This window comes from Copadichromis virginalis, linkage group LG23 (assembly GCF_057382275.1).
Source record: "Copadichromis virginalis isolate Kocher_CV1m ecotype Utaka linkage group LG23, C_Virginalis_male_GT1.1, whole genome shotgun sequence".
Taxonomy (NCBI): Eukaryota; Metazoa; Chordata; class Actinopteri; order Cichliformes; family Cichlidae; genus Copadichromis; species Copadichromis virginalis.
The window spans coordinates 18,060,228-18,077,520 of NC_140639.1; positions in this window are offsets into that span (position 1 = coordinate 18,060,228).

The following is a 17,293-nucleotide window of genomic DNA, read 5'->3' on the forward strand; positions in this document are numbered from 1 at the left end:
TAAATGACAAAATGCAGTAGCAAAAAAAGTAGATATACACAGCAGCAGGCTTCTCTTTATCCCCATTTAGCACAAGTGAAAGAGACATGAATGGGGTGGTATAACTGATAAATATTGCAGTTTACATTACTAGTTTCCTCATTCAAAGGAATTAAAAAGCATTTTTGAATTTTGGAATTAAGAGTTAATAGTTAGTGAAGCAAAATACACCAAATTAAAACTTATGATTCAGTATAGAGAGTACAAATGTGGAGTCCATGCAACTCCCACCAACCCCCACGCATGCAACATGCTTACTAGTGGTGTCCCACTGATTAATGCCCTGAAAAAAACAGCAACACATGGCACCTTAGTATTACAAAAATTAAATTGAAATAAAAATTATAAGTAAAATACAGTTTAAAAAAAGTTCCCTGCAACTCACTCAGTACATTAAATCTCAACTACAAAAACAGAATTGGTCCTAGCACTGAACCCTGTGAGACTCAATAATTAACTTTTGTGTGTGAAAGATTATGTGAGATAAAAGGAAGATTGGAGATTTCGGTAGAAGGTAATTATTGAAGTTAACTCAGAAAGATCAATTGGAGAGAAAGTTTGTAAATATGGTACTGAAAGTAGATGTAGATAATGTTACATCTGTGACATAATTTGAGTAATTTTTTCTCTAATGATTAAAATTTTATTCGTAAAGAAGTTCATGAAGTCATTACTAGTTAACAATAAAGGAATGGTTGGCTCAACAGAGCTCTGACTTTTTGTCAGCCTGGCAACAATGCTGAAAAGAAACCTAGGGTTGTTCTGATTTTCTTCAATCAGTGATGAATAGCAAGATATTCTAGATTCATGGAGAAGGTTTTTGTTTTAATTTTTATAAAGCGGCAAACTATTTTTCCAGGCTAAATGATGATCTTCTTTGTGAGTGAGGTGCCATTTCCTCTCCAGCTTAACTTTAAGGTGCATATTTCAGAGTTATACAAGGAAGTTAAATACTTTTGATTTGAGGCTCTGATGTGAGTATGGGGTGAAGGAGTAAAATTATTAACAAGACAATCGACCTCTGTTGGAGTAGTGTTCAGGTAGCTGCTCTGCTATGACAGTGTGTTGGTACAGGGCACCGAAGACAAAAACAATGGAGGGGATTATATCCTTAAACTTAGTTAAGGCACTTTCAGAAAGACATCTACTGTGATGGAAACTATTCCCCACTGTTGTGTAATCAACTATTGTACACTCAACAAAAATATAAACGCAACACCTTTGTTACTGCTCCCATTCCCCATGGGATGGACGTAGAGACCTAAAATTCATTCCAGATACACAATATAACCATCCCTCCCAAACAGTGGTCACAAATCAGTCCAAATGTGTGGTAGTGGGCACATCTGCTATATTGAGATAATCCATCCCACCTCACAGGTGTGCCACATCAGGATGCTGATCTGACATCATGAGTAGTGCACAGGTGTACCTCAGACTGCCCACAACAAAAGGCCACCCTGGAATGTGCAGTTTTTTGTGCTATTGGGGGTCTGGGGACCCAGAACCGGTCAGTATCTGGTGTGACCACCATTTGCCTCATGCAGTGCAACACATCGTCGCATGGAGTCTATCAGATTGTCAATTGTGGCCTGTGGAATGTTGGTCCACTCCACTTCAATGGCTGTGCGAGGTTGTTGGATATTCATGGGAACTGGTACACGCTGTCGTATACGCCGGTCAAGCACATCCCAAACATGCTCAATGGGTGACATGTCCCGGTGAGCATGCTGGCCATGCAAGAACTGGGACATTCTCAGCTACCATCTGCCCTGAACAATGTGAACCATGATTCATCCGTGAAGCGCACACCTCTCCAACGTGCCAGACGCCATCGAATGTGAGCATTTGCCCACACAAGTCTGTTACGGCGACGAGCTGGAGTCAGGTCAAGACCCCGATGAGGACGACGGGCATGCAGTTGAGCGTCCCTGAGACGGTTTCTGACAGTTTGTGCAGAAATTGTTTGGTTGTGCAAACCAATTGTTCCAGCAGCTGTCTGGGTGGCTGGTCTCAGACGATCTTGGAGGTGAACCTGCTGGATGTGGAGGTCCTGGGCTGGTGTGGTTACACGAGGTCTGCGGTTGTGAGGCCGGTTGGATGTGCTGCCATATTCTCTGAAACGCCTGTGGAGACGGCTTATGGTTGAGAAATGAACATTCAATGCACGGGCGACAGATCTGGTTGACATTCCTGCTGTCAGCATGCCAATTGCACGCTCCCTCATTGCTTGTGGCATCTGTGGCATTTTGCTGTGAGACAAAACTGCACATTCCAGGGTGGCCTTTTGTTGTGGGCAGTCTGAGGTACACCTGTGCACTACTCATGATGTCAGATCAGCATCCTGATGTGGCACACCTGTGAGGTGGGATGGATTATCTCAATATAGCAGATGTGCCCACTACCACACATTTGGACTGATTTGTGACCACTGTTTGGGAGGGATGGTTATATTGTGTATCTGCAATGAATTTTAGGTCTCTACGTCCATCCCATGGGGAATGGGAGCAGTAACAAAGGTGTTGCGTTTATATTTTTGTTGAGTGTAAATGTAAATGTTATCAGGAAATGATCAGACAGGAGAGGGTTTTCAGGAAACACTGTTAAATGTTCAGTTTCTATGCCATATGTTAAAACAAGATCTAGAGTGTGATTAAAGTGGTGGGTGGGGACGACTTCCGGGTGTCATGGCAGAATGAGTGGATGCGTTTGGTGGCTGCTCCCTACAATCAGGAATAGAAAACACAGAAAACTCGTTAACAGACAACTCAATTGAGTAAGGCGAACGTAGTTGGTGAGGAATAAGGCAAAAGGAGGCCAAAATGCCAAGGGGACATGACAAAGCCGCAAAAACAAATGCTAACAATGCAACAGGACAAGATTGCACGAGCCCCAACAGTATAATTAGCGACTCAGCTGGCGAGCTATTAAAAGCTATCGAATCATTGAAATTAGAAATGAAACAAGATAACGAAAGGCTGAGAGAAGGCATCAACACGCTACAGCAGGAACTGGGCGGCAAACTCGATAAGATAAAGGAGGACATAAAAACTCTGTCGGAGAGAGTGGGGGAAGCTGAGGACCGAGTGGGAAATATAGAAGACATGACACTGGAGTTAACTGAAGCGCTCCTCCAAAGTTTGAAAACAGAAATTTGTTCAGAACATGCTGGTGGATCTAGAGTCAAGATCCCGCAGAAATAACATACGCAAGTGGAGGAAGGCACCGAGGGGAGATCCGTCCAAGACTTTGTTTCGGAGTTGCTACAGCACAAAATACCTATACCAAATGGGCTGGAACTCAAGATTGAGCATCGTATCTACATCGTATCTACAGAAACCGCGCCCTGGAGAATTCCCACGCCCGATTCTTATCAATTTCCAGGAATTCACAACGAAAGAACTTATACTCCGAGAAGCTTGGAAAAAGAAGCAAATCCAGGTGAATAGCAAGACGATTTATTTTGATCATGATTATGCATCAGATATTGTCCAAAAGTGCAAACAATACAGAGAAGTTAAACGGATATTAAAGGACGCGGGTGTGCGCTTCCAAACTCCCTACACGAGCATGCAGATCCATTGGCGGGACGGAGTCAGAAACTACAGCAATGCACGAGATGCGGCTTTGGAGTTGCAGAGGCGGGGATATGATGTACAGATCCCGGCGGTATCTGAGGAGGAGGATGCGCTAATTAGAAGGTGTCGAGAGTGGAAACGGGTCCCAATTTCCCGTCGAGAGCAAATTACTTCCCCGGGGCAGAGAGCTAAAAAAAAAGCTGGAGGAATTTCAGAGAAATGTTGATTAGTTCGGGGGACATCTCTCCCCTGCCACTGATCAGAATATCACAGGGTTGCCTCATCAATTCAAAGAACGGGAGGGGCAACACTGGATGGAGGTAAATACGTTGGACTATAAGATGGGAACAATATTTTCAGTTTTCAAACTTTTTATAGGGCCCTCCCTTTATGGAGGTTTTTACCCTAGACCTATCAACGGGGTCATGGTGGGAGATTATTTTTTCCTACTAATTGGGAGTCGCAAGTTTTTGATTATTTTTTGTTTTATGTTTAGTAATATTGTTTTTTTCTTCTTTTTTCAAATTTGAGGGGATGGTTACTGCACATTGTACAAGTCATGAGTGGTGTAGGTAAAATAAACGTTATCTCAATCAATATCAACGGTCTGGGGAATCCAGTTAAAAGGAGTAGGTTGTTATCTAAATTGAAACGACACAAGGCGCAGATTATATTCATTCAAGAAACTCATATGTCAAAAGAAGAACATGAAAAATTTAAAAAGTTTGGCTATGTAAATTCCTTTTACAGCTCATGTAAGAATAGCAGACGAAGAGGAGTTATCACTTTAATTTCTAATATGGTAAATTTTGAAATGCTAGAGGAAGTCTGTGACAAGGATGGTAGATATGTTGCTGTTAAAGGGAGGATTAATAATAATGTGGTATCTCTGATAAATGTGTATGCCCCTCCAGAGGGCAACCCAAAATTCTATCAAAAACTATCTGAAAAAATTATTAGTTTTAGTGAAGGGACTTTGATATGTGGGGGTGACTGGAACTGTGTATTAAATCATACTAAAGATACTACAAGCTTAAAAAGACGCAAAAATAATAAATCCAAGTCTCTTAATTTATTTATAAAGGAAGTGGATCTTTGCGATGTATGGAGAGAATTACACCCTCTGGAGAAGGACTATACACATTTTTCAGTAGCCCATAAGGTACACTCAAGGATAGATTTCTTTTTGATAAATAGAAGCGATAAACATAGAGTCATAGAGTGTAATATCGGTATAGCTGATCTGTCAGATCACAATGCCATACACTTGACTATTCACTTATATAATCAGAATAAGAAATCATTGTGGAAATTAAATACTGGTATTCTTAACAATGAATCTGTGGTACAAGAGATTAAAAAAAATTACAAGTCTGTATTGCTGACAACAAAGATGAACAGATGGATCCAACAATAATTTGGGATACTGTTAAAGCAGTAATCCGAGAGTATCTGATATCAAGGACTACCCATATCAAAAAAATGAAAAAGCTCACACAATTCAAATTAGAACAACAATTAAGGGATTTAGAAAAAAAACAGCATACAGATTTGAGTGCCGACTTGGCTGAAAGCATTAAAGATGTAAGAAAACAACTAAGCGATCTGTCTATGGAGGAAATAGAAAAGAAACTGAGATTCACAAAACAAACATTTTATGAGTCTGGTTCCAAAGCAACCAAAGTACTGGCTAAACTGTTAAAATCAATACAAATAAGTAATGCAGTTAATAAGATTAGAGATCCAAACACCAAGGAACTATTATATGAACCAATACAGATAAAAAAATGCCTTTCAAAAATATTATAAAACATTGTATAATCAACCCGACCAGAAAAACAGACAAGAAATTGAAGAGTACTTGGATCAGTTAGACCTTCCTTCTATTGGGACAACTCAAAATGAATTTTTAACTAAACCAATCACTAAGGAAGAACTGGATAAGGCAATAAGGAGATTGAAATCTAATAAAAGTCCAGGGAGTGATGGGTATCCCAATGAGTGGTATAAGACTTTTAAAGAGGTTTTAGCTCCTATTTTGATAGATTCCTTTAACTGGACATTAAAACACGCTAAAACTCCACCCTCTTGGAAAGAGGCCATTATATCAGTCTTACCAAAAGAAGGTAAAAACAAGGAAAACTGTGACTCTTATCGTCCAATCTCTATTTTAAATGTGGATTATAAATTATTTACATCCATAATCACAAGACGCTTAGAGCTGTTTCTCCCAGATCTGGTGGATGAAGACCAGACAGGGTTCATTAAGGGGCGACAGACACAAGATAATATACAACGCACATTGCATATAATTAATGAAGTTAATAAAGAGAAAATCCCAACAGCCTTAGCGAGCTTAGATGTCTGGCGATCCGTATGTCTCACACAGCATAATTCCTCCAGCTCTAGACGATGGAGAAAATATGGCTGGAAAAATGTGATTAGGTTCTTTATTACTCCTTATATCAAAAGCAAGCAGCTGAAAACACCCCAACAATGCTGGAGATTATGTGGAGACTGGGACGCCAATCATTCTCATGTGTTTTGGAAGTGTAAAAATATCAAACCTTACTGGGAAAGCATTGCGGTAACAATGACGAAAGTGCTGGGGTATGACGTGCTGTGTGAGGGGCGAGTAATGTATTTTGGAATATGGGAAAATGTAAGAAAGGAGGACCATTACTTGTTTAAAATTATGTTGTTGTCAAGCAAAAAGGTAATAACAAAAAACTGGCTGAAAAGTGACCCTTTAAAATTGGAAGAATGGACTGATATAATCGAGGACATATATATAATGGAGAAAATGACCTACACTTTGAGACTGAAATCTGACAAACACCGAAAACAGTGGACAAAATGGATAGCCTATAAGACTACAGTGGGGCAAAAAAGTATTTAGTCAGCCACCGATTGTGCAAGTTCCCCCACTTAAAATGATGACAGAGGTCAGTAATTTGCACCAGAGGTACACTTCAACTGTGAGAGACAGAATGTGAAAAAAAAAATCCATGAATCCACATGGTAGGATTTGTAAAGAATTTATTCCTAAATCAGGGTGGAAAATAAGTATTTGGTCAATAACAAAAATACAACTCAATACTTTGTAACATAACCTTTGTTGGCAATAACAGAGGTCAAACGTTTACTATAGGTCTTTACCAGGTTTGCACACACAGTAGCTGGTATTTTGGCCCATTCCTCCATGCAGATCTTCTCGAGAGCAGTGATGTTTTGGGGCTGTCGCCGAGCAACACGGACTTTCAACTGCCGCCACAGATTTTCTATGGGGTTGAGGTCTGGAGACTGGCTAGGCCACTCCAGGACCTTCAAATGCTTCTTACGGAGCCACTCCTTTGTTGCCCGGGCGGTGTGTTTTGGATCATTGTCATATTGGAAGACCCAGCCTCGTTTCATCTTCAAAGTTCTCACTGATGGAAGGAGGTTTTGGCTCAAAATCTCACGATACGTGGCCCCATTTATTCTGTCCTTAACACGGATCAGTCGTCCTGTCCCCTTGGCAGAAAAACAGCCCCATAGCATGATGTTTCCACCCCCATGCTTTACAGTAGGTATGGTGTTCTTGGGATGCAACTCAGTATTCTTCTTCCTCCAAACACGACGAGTTGAGTTTATACCAAAAAGTTCTACTTTGGTTTCATCTGACCACATGACATTCTCCCAATCCTCTGCTGTATCATCCATGTGCTCTCTGGCAAACTTCAGACGGGCCTGGACATGCACTGGCTTCAGCAGCGGAACACGTCTGGCACTGCGGGATTTGATTCCCTGCTGTTGTAGTGTGTTACTGATGGTGACCTTTGTTACTTTGGTCCCAGCTCTCTGCAGGTCTTTCACCAGGTCCCCCCGTGTGGTTCTGGGATCTTTGCTCACCGTTCTCATGATCATTTTGACCCCACAGGATGAGATCTTGCGTGGAGCCCCAGATCAAGGGAGATTATCAGTGGTCTTGTATGTCTTCCATTTTCTGATGATTGCTCCCACAGTTGATTTTTTCACACCAAGCTGCTTGCCTATTGTAGATTCACTCTTCCCAGTCTGGTGCAGGTCTACAATACTTTTCCTGGTGTCCTTCGAAAGATCTTTGGTCTTGGCCATGGCGGAGTTTGGAGTCTGACTGTTTGAGGCTGTGGACAGGTGTCTTTTATACAGATGATGAGTTCAAACAGGTGCCATTCATACAGGTAACGAGTGGGGGACAGAAAAGCTTCTTACAGAAGACGTTACAGGTCTGTGAGAGCCAGAGATTTTCCATGTTTGAGGTGACCAAATACTTATTTTCCACCCTAATTTACGAATAAATTCTTTACAAATCCTACCATGTGAATTCATGGATTTTTTTTTTCAAATTCTGTCTCTCACAGTTGAAGTGTACCTCTGGTGCAAATTACTGACCTCTGTCATCATTTTAAGTGGGGGAACTTGCACAATCGGTGGCTGACTAAATACTTTTTTGCCCCACTGTAACTCAGCCCCATAAGGCAGGGACCTCTCCTCGTTTTTTTGTTTGTTTTTTTTCCTTTTCCCCTCTTCCACAGATTAGGTGTCCTTTATTTTTTTTTAGTTTTTTTCTTTTGTGTTCTTTTTTTCATATTTTTGTTTGCATGTACTATAAAATTGGAAAAAGTACAAAATTAAATCATGGCACCGGACACCGGTACCCATCCCTACTTATCACAAAGCATTGTTAAGAACAACTGATCTCCACATTTAAATCTAAAATTAAAGGTAAGCTGTCATAGAAATGTCTTGATCTAAATATTTTCTTCTGGAGGTTATACTGATGTTGTGTGACTTTTTTCATTTGGAATGAGATATCCAGAATTTAAAAATTTTCTAATGTATTTATTTAATGTCGACTTCTCAAAATGGAAAAAAAAAGATGACTACCTTTAAGACAAGCTTCAAAATGTGTTTTTTAATAAAGCTTATAGTTAAAGCTGGGTCACTGTGTTTCACTATTGCATGTCCTTAACTTTCTCCTTAGTTTGTGATTTGTTCTTTTGTCACTGTATTCAACTCTTCTCTGTGCCCCCCTACCCTGCAGTCATGGTAGATGTAGGTAGTCCTGGAGCTGCTTTTACCCTTTTGGTAAAAGGGAGTTCCTTCTTCCCACCATCACCACTGTTCACAGTGGATTGTCTAATAGCATGAGCTTTCTCTCTAATATTGTTGGGTGGTAGCTTACACTCGAAAAAAAAAAACTTGAGATGACTGTTGTTGTCTGCTGGGAAATGTTACTTATAAATAAACTTCAATTAAATTGAATGGATGTAAATAGATGTAATTGTATCTGAAAAACAGACAATTATTTTTAACATATGGATTATTGCTTTGTGTGTCTGCAGTCTGTCAGGCTGTCTGATCACAGAGGAAGGCTGTACTTACCTGGTTTCAGCTCTGAGCTCCAACCCCTCCCATCTGAGAGAGTTGGACCTGATAAATGTAATTTATAAATAAATGTATTGATCTACAATTGTTTTTATGCCATAGTGAAATGTACGTAGTTAAATCTTTGTATATATAAATAAAATATTCAAGGATCAGTGTTACCTGCCTTTTTCACATATTTAAGTTCGTATTACCACAGTCAGAGAAGCTGCTGTGTTTCATTTGATTATTTTTAACATTGTATCCTAACCAACAGCAGTCACACTTTAATATTTATTGTTCTAATTTGATGGAATAGAATAAATATTGCAACATGAATCATTTTCTACTTCCCAATTTGTCTTCATTGAGTTGTCAGTAATGTGACATTAACTGGAAGTAATTTTAATGACAAATGAATTTTCAGACTTTCAGAGGACAGAAGGAGACTGACAGGTGGCTCTCAGTGATGTCAGCTGATGTGATAGATTGATTATTTGTTGAAGTTTATAATGGAGTAAAAAGTTGTGGTTAAAAGTTACCCAATATATTATTCAATTTATTTCAAATATGTAAATCTATAAACAAGAGTAAAAGAAGTCCCATTAAGAGACGTAATGTAACACAGGCTAAAATAGTTAAAAGAGTTCATGACTATGTTCAACCGGATAATAATCCTTAATGTGACTACAACTTGTGTAACATTCAATCTGTGATCCACTTGTCGAGCCTGGGGAATAATCCATGTGATTTAGTGATCATGATTGATTAGTTATGCCTGCCGTTGCCGGAAGGGGGAGCTCTGGCCACGATGCCTCATTCGCAATGAAGCTGCTGAAAGAGAAGCATCGTGTCTGAGCGTCGTCATTGACTTATCCCCTTTTCAGGTAATAATTGTGCAATTCTGCTGTTGGACTTTACAAATATGTATGTTGAGTTGTACTGACCGTGTTTCCAAAATGTACCAAGAGGATACTAGGAATACTTAGATGACCTGTGTTAACTGTGATGTTAGGATAAGCTATAAGCAGCAAGCTAAGCTAAGCGCTCTGTTGGTGGCTAGCATGAAGCATTATCGTGCCAGACTGTGTATGAAACATACATTGTGTGCATTTTGCATTTGATCTGGACAAAGAACATGTTTATTTTGTGTGAAGGGACAAATGCCTATTAGTATTTTTATATGAATATTTTGTTTATTTTCTGTACATTTCAGTTTAATAATCTAAGTTTGTTTATTGATTCAGCAGCTGTTTTTGTAAATTCTTACATTCAATTTAATCTGTAACTTATAGAAAAGGAAAAAAAACAGTCTTGAGATATATTGTCTTACAACTAACAGAGACTGTACATCGTTGTTAGGATGTTTAATACTTTTGTATGTATGTTTATATTTCTGAATCATTCGCAATGAAGCTGCTGAAAGAGAAGCATCGTGTCTGAGCGTCGTCATTGACTTATCCCCTTTTCAGCCCCTTTTCAGGGTGTAACATTTTGGAGGCACCGCTGGGATGAATGTGATGAGGGCCCGCTGTCCCAGATAGACGCCCCAGTCATCATTCAACCCCCCCACATCAAATACCACGGTGGGAGATATAGTGTGTTGGTTTCGACAGTTACGCAGAGGGACCTGCATGCAACCTGAGGTTAACTACTGGTGCCAGGGAAGCTGCACTGACTCTTCTGCAAAGAGGTCTTACATCACACTAATCTTTTCCACAAGCCACAGACTGAAATGGAGTCTTCAGAGCTAGAGGACCTGAAGTTAGAAGTTGCTGGTACATTGTATACAGTGACAAGAGACATTTTGATCAAAGTTTGTGATTTCCTAAATATTGCTGGTTCAAAACTTGAAAGGGTATCGGGTAAAAGTCGTTCCTCTCTCATTTCCTATATAATACAGCACTTAGAAAGAGAGGAGCTGGGTGAGCTTGAAGATGAGGGAATGTCTGAGCTACTGTTTTTGAAAGACAAAATTTTTGAGTTGCAACAGGCTGCTCAGAACGGTACATCGGGACACAAAACCTCAGATACTAACCAGACAGATGAGGTGCAGGAACAGGTTGGTGAGGCCTCAGAAGAAGAACAACTGATAAATGAAATAGAGACGCTTCAGTTGGCTCTTGCATTATCACAACAGAACAAGGCGAAGCAACCTAGTACAGCCAAACTGTCGATGAGTGTGGGGGACAATAGTGCTAAACAAACCCCTCCACCTTTTCTGACACAACCGTGGGGCAGAGAATTCAAAATATCAGGTCAGATTGGTGAGCCCGGCCAAAAGGATAAACTAACTTTCTCCAGCCTAGGTCATCAGATTGAACAAGGCATCAGCAAAGGAGTCCCTGAAATAGAAATAGTTGATGCAGTAATCAGGGCAATAGCACCAGGCTTACAATTGCGTAGCTACCTAGAGGGCAAAACCAACCTTACATTGCCTACCCTGAGGAGGATTCTAAGGTCCCACTACCAAGAACGAGGTGCAACAGAACTTTACAAACAACTCACGTCAGAGGTCCAAAGCATTAAAGAAACCCCACAAACTTTCTTAATCCGTGCCCTAGACTTAAGACAGAAAATTCTGTTTGCATCGCAAGAAGCTGAATCTGGCTTAAGATATGACCCTGTGCTTGTACAGAGCATGTTCCTTCATACAGTTCTGACAGGCCTGCAAAATGATAACATTAAGAGTGACCTCCAGCCCTATCTACAGGAAACCACAACCAGTGATGAGCTCCTCCTTGAGAAACTCAATGTTCCCTGTGCAAATGAAGCAGAGACAAAATAAAAAGAAGTTACTCTCCCAGCAGCGGCCAACCACTGTGCATTCACTTCAGTCTGACACCCCTGCAGATAAAAAAGGGAAAAATCTAAAACCTGAATCCATCAGCAAAGCTCAGCCTGACCTACTAAATGAACTTAAAGAAATCTGTTCTGACATGGCATTATTGAAAAATCTTGGTGCTGAAGTCGCACAAATCAAAGAAATAATTCAACAGCCTAGTCTGGCACAAACACAGTATTCTGCCTCACTTGCAGCACCAGAATGTGTTCCCTTTTCTCATCTTGAGCATCTGCCACAAAACTACTGGCCTCCTGTGGGACCTGGACAGAGAGGTGATACAGCTCAGTATCAACAGAGTTTTGCACCACAACGTCAATATCCTGCTGTAAACCGAGCACGCCTAAGGAAATGCTTTGGCTGCCAGCAAAGTGGGACTGAGTACTGCAACCATCGCTATCGATGTGGTAGCAGTGAGCACTTTCTTGCAGGTTGCAGGGCGAAACTAACTAGACCAGACAAAGATCAACCTTTAAACGGACAGTGGTTGCCCCCACGGGACAGGGAGTAACCAATAATAGTGTAACGTCCCAACAGCTTTGCTCTTACTGTGGTGTTCTAGGAAAACTCAAAAGACTCAGGTGTGCAGCTTGTAAGAAAAGCACTTATTGTTCTAAGATGTGCCACGCTGAGCACTGGCCCAGACACAGAAAACAATGCAACAAACACTCTCAGCCTCAAGTAAATCAGCACATGCACCGAAAGGCAAGTGTTATTCACCCCAAAAGGGTGGACAGCCAGTCCCATCTTGTTGCTCTTGTTGGGAAACAGTGTATAGTTGACTGTTATATACAAGGCCACCAAACTCAAGCCTTATGGGATACAGGCTCCCAAGTGTGTATTGTTGATGAAGAGTGGAAAAAGAAGTATTTACCACATGAGAAATTAAGAGATGTTTCTGAGTTACTTGATGCACCTGACGATTTAAAAATCTCAGCTGCTAATGGTCAAAACATCCCTTACAAGGGTTTCATTGAAGTCACTTTTGGTCTAGCTGCTGAGGGAGCAAACCCTAAAGAACTTGTAGTCCCCATGTTAGTGATGAAAGGCGGAAGTCTTTCGCAGCCCATTCTAGGCTTTACTGTCATTGAGCAAATACTGAAAACTAGTACTATAGAGCAAATGGATGCTGAAAGAACTGAGCAGCTGCACGAGGCATTAAGAGGGGCTTTCCCTTGCCTTAAAAGAGAAAATGTCACAACCTTTATTGATTTAGTGACTGCTAAACAATCACATGATTTTGTTGTGAGAACAACAAAAGAGAAAGTCATTGTACGCAAACACACTTCTGTTCAGATTGACTGTAAGGTGCAGACCCGCCCGCTGAAGAAAGACACTACACTTCTCTTTGAGCCTGACATAAACTGTTAGAGGAAAAATGATTTTTTTTTAAATAAGTTAAAACAGGAGGGAATATGTTAGAGGAAAAATGATTCTATGTTTCTTTACCTTCTTTTAAATGTACAAAGATGCCCTTTGTCTGTGGTTAGATTAGTTTAGAAGTGTCTTTTTAGACTTTCCCAGCAAAGACATATTGTTTCTGGGACATATTGTTTTAGATTGTTTTATCTCTCCCAGCTCTCTGCTGACGAGACCAGCACCATATATGGAGTTGTTTATTTTATCTGTTTATTATTTTCTTATCCTGTTCTCACTGACTCAGTGATCTGTGCCTATAAAGAATGCCAAGCCACTGTGCATGTTGTGGGTTGTTTTCAGCAGCTCACCCGTGTACACGTTAAGCATAAAAAAGTAACTTTGTCTCATTGTGTCTTTATTCCTCCTGGGTTTATTTTGCAGGGTTTTCTCCCAACATAAACCCTCAGTGGGATGAAGGTCTGGAGTTTTGTGAGACACTAGTAGAACTCAGAAGGGAGGTCCCCCCCCCTATATTGTTCTTGATGTGCAAAATCCCACTGATCACGACATTGAGCTGTCAGGAAAAACTGTTGTGGGCACCTTAGAGCAAATTCAAGCTGTGTACCCAGCGACGGTTTTAGAGAAATCTGACCAGTGCTCCCCATTATTGGTGAATCAAGTGGATGCAGAGAGTGAGCACATTCCTGACACCTCATGGGACCCACCAATTGACCTTACGCACCTGAGTGAATCTGAAAGGGGGGTGGTGCAAAAGATGCTCCGTGAGGAATGCTCTTCCTTTTCCAAGTCAGATGATGATATTGGATGTATCGACAAGTTGAAACTGAAGATATCATTGAAGGATATGGATCCTGTAGCACGCACTTACCTGTCGGTACTAAAGCCGCTATACAAAGAGATGAAAGAGTATCTGCACAACCTTATTGCACAAGGATGGGTCAAGAAATCCAACTCATCTTATGCCTCACCAATTGTCTGCGTGAGAAAGAAGGACGGCAGCTTACGTCTTTGTATAGATTACAGAGAACTAAACAAAAAGACTCATCCAGACAGACAACCAATCCCTCGAGTGCAGGACATTCTCGACAGTCTTGGTGGCAACTCATGGTTTTCATTGTTAGACCAAGGCAAGGCCTACCATCAGGGCTTTATGGATGAAGGCAGCCGACCTTTAACTGCTTTTGTGACACCATGGGGCCTGTACGAATGGATAAGGATTCCATTCGGGCTGATGAATGCACCTGCAACCTTCCAACGCTGCATGGAAGAGTGTCTGGAAGAGGTGCGAGACAACATCTGTGTACCCTACCTTGATGACACTCTAGTGTACAGTCATTCACTTGATGATCATGTCAATCATGTCAGAAAAGTGCTTCAACTACTGAGGAAGTATGGGATCAAGCTTAAACCCAGTAAATATGAATTATTCAAACACGAGGTTCGCTATCTAGGGAGAATTGTTTCAGCCGAGGGTAGCAAAATTGATCCAGCTGACACCAATGCAGTGACAGCCTTGAAGGACAGGAGACCAAGCAATGTGGGAGAGCTGCGAACTGTCTTGGGCTTGTTAAGTTACTATAAGCAGTACATACGGGACTTCTCCCGTATTGCAGGCCCACTGTATAGCTTGTTGAAGGGCACAACGGAAGATAACAATGTATCCCAAAACCAGACAAACACAAAACAAGTCACAAGAAAGAGTCAATTGTGTGGACTGAAGAACATCAGCGCATATTGGAACGACTAATAGACTGCCTAGTTGAGCCACCAGTCCTCGGGTTCCCAGATTTTTCTAAACCATTCATCCTCCATACCGATGCCTCAGCTCAAGGCCTCGGAGCAGTTCTATACCAACAACAAGATAATAAACTCCGTGTGATTGCTTATGGCTCCCGGACACTGACTGCAGCTGAACGAAACTATCATCTTCACTCAGGAAAACTGGAGTTTCTCGCACTGAAGTGGGCCGTCACAGAGAAATTCAGAGATTATCTTTATTATGCGCCTACTTTCACTGTGTTCACTGACAATAACCCCCTCACCTACGTCCTTTCAAGTGCCAAGCTAAATGCAACTGGATGTAGATGGGTGGCAGAGCTTGCAGACTTCCATTTCACCATCCGATATCGCCCAGGTAGAGAGAATGTGGATGCTGACAGTCTTTCAAGAATGCCTGTTGAGATAGAGGAAATGATGGAACAGTGTACAGAGGAAATGGGTTCAGATTGTGTGGCAGCAATAACCCAAGTTGTGGAGACTCCAGATTTCAACTCACCAATGGTCTGCCCCATACTCACCCGTCTCCAGTGTACATCAGTGAGTGAAGAACCACACAACCAATTTTCAGTTACAGAGATCAAACAAGCACAGCAAGATGATGGAAATATTGGTCCAATAATGCAGTGCAAAATGAGGAATGAAAAGCCAACAAGGCATGAACTTAATACACTAAGTGCCCAAAGCAAGTGTCTCCTGCGTGAATGGGAAAGACTTCATATTGATGAAGATGGTATTCTTTGCAGAAAAACCACAACCAAGAGACAGCTTGTGTTGCCTGAAAAGTACAAAGAAACTGTACTGAGAGAATTGCATGATGAGATGGGTCATCAGGGCACTGATCGAACAACATCATTGATCCAGAGATAGATTCTTTTGGCCAACGAGACATTGAACATTATGTGACAAAGACCTGCACTTGCCTGAAACAAAAGATACCATGTAAAGAAGCGAGGGCACCGCTCACCAGTATTGTTACCACGCAGCCGTTTGAACTGGTGTCAATAGATTTTCTCCACTTGGACAAGTGTAAGGGTGGTTACGAGTATATTTTGGTGATTGTTGACCACTTTACTCGTTTTGCACAGGCTTATGCCACCACCTCCAAGTCTGGCAAAACGGTTGCTGATCGCATCTTTAATGACTATGCCTTGAAGTTTGGACTGCCAGCACGGATACACCATGACCAAGGTGGCGAATTTGAGAACCAGCTCTTTTCCCAGCTGAAAAAGAACTGTGGCATATTGGGATCCCGAACTAAACCATACCACCCACAAGGGAATGGACAAGTTGAGCGGTTCAACCGGACGTTACTACAAATGTTGAGGACACTTACTGATAGGCAGAAGACAAGTTGGAAAGAGTCCTTGAACAAGCTTATCTACGCCTATAACTGCACAAGAAGTGAGGTAACTGGGTTTTCTCCTTTCTAGCTTCTCTTTGGAAGGTCCCCAAGGTTACCTATTGATCTGCTGTTTGGTCTCACCTCTGAGACAGGGAAAATAGACCACCGAACCTACATGGAGAAATGGACACAAGAAATGCAAGAGGCCTATGAAATAGCATGGGAGAATGCAAAGAAGTCAGCAGACAGGAGTAAAAAACAATATGATGGGAAAGTGAGAAGCTCTGTGTTATACCCTGGCGATCGTGTTCTTGTCCGAAATCTAACCCCTAGAGGAGGAACGGGGAAGCTTCGTAATCACTGGGAACAGAACATCCATGTTGTCATCTGTCAAGTTGCAGAAGGCCTCCCCGTGTATGAGGTGAAACCAGAGCAAGGGAGGGGAAGGTCAAGAATCATGCACCGCAACTTGCTGCTGCCATGTGATTACTTACCCCTGGAAAGGCCACCAGAAGTATCACCGAAGCAAAAGAAAAGAAGAGTGAGGGAAAAAGACGCAGAACAGGTGAACCAGGAAGTAGAAGATGACGAGGAGGAATGGGGGTACTATTATGGGCCCGTAACACAGACTCAAGTGCCCAGTACAGAGAGGGTCACAGAGCATGGTGATGACCAGGAGAAACCAGAGGCCGGTGGTAATGGACCACTGGGTGAAGAAAGGCTCATGCTGTACACAGAGGAGCCTGAGACACAGGACGAAAACAGGCCACAGGAAGAAGACCATCAAGAGGAAGATGGACAAGTAGTTGGAGAGGTAATGGATGACACTGTAGCATCTCCACGCCCATGCTTGCCTGAAAGCAACAGAGAAGGGACCTATAGTTTGCCAAGGAGGGAGAGACGAGCCCCTAAGGTTTTCACCTATGATCAGCTGGGTACTCCAAC